The following is a 957-nucleotide window of genomic DNA, read 5'->3' as shown; positions in this document are numbered from 1 at the left end:
AATGATTTTACGACTAACCATTATCATAACATGCTAATCAAGATTCAATTCAGCAAATACAGGACCATTATATCAAGAACTAGGGTTTGCAAGAATTACAAGAATCAAGAATAGATGACAAATCAACAATCAATAATCAATGATTAGCAATTACCTTGTGTTGATCCTAGAGAAAGAGAGGAATCAATCTTATGATGTCTTGCCAATGCTTGGGTGATGATTTCCAGAGAATTGTGAACTACGTGCTTGGATTTTTGTGTGTGTGTGGTTTAGTGAAGGATTAGGGTTAAGTATAATTAAGTTTTCACTAATTACTCAATACCCCCTGAATAATTATCTTTTACACAAGCATACCATCTTACAAGCATTTCACAGTTTGACCACCAAGTTCACATAATTGGCAAGTCTATCACAATTAATCAAACAACCATGCATAATCACACAATACGATTCATTGTATCAAAACGTATAAAGTTCCATAGCAATAAATTGTGTAAATAATTACCTACACAAACAATGAACGTGTAATAAATGCGAAATAGAATCTTGGAAATTCGAGTTGTCACAATCAGTTTGCTTCAGCAAGCTATAAAAGAAGGCATATTCATTTTGCTACAGCAAGACAAAATTGCAAAGTCAATTTGGGATGCACTTAAAGTCAAATTTGAAGGTAGTGAGAATATGATCAAGAGCAAGAAAGCGCTGCTAAAGAAAGAGTTTGATCTATTTAGTAGCTTACCGGGAGAGGATACAAAGAAGCTGATCGAACGCTACTGTCACCTAGTACGATCAATGTCGATGTTGAGTATTACAAAAGATCGTGAAGAGTGGGTAGACAAGTTAGCCGATGCGTTACCACAGAAAGAATGGGGAACGTATTTGATGATTCTGAAAAACACGGGTGTTTATGATGGGTTAACGATTTCTCAGTTCATCGAAAAGATAGAGAGTCAAGAT

This window comes from Helianthus annuus, chromosome 3 (assembly GCF_002127325.2).
Source record: "Helianthus annuus cultivar XRQ/B chromosome 3, HanXRQr2.0-SUNRISE, whole genome shotgun sequence".
Lineage (NCBI taxonomy): Eukaryota > Viridiplantae > Streptophyta > Magnoliopsida > Asterales > Asteraceae > Helianthus > Helianthus annuus.
The sequence above is the reverse complement of the archived record's forward strand: the minus strand, read 5'-3'. Positions refer to the sequence as shown.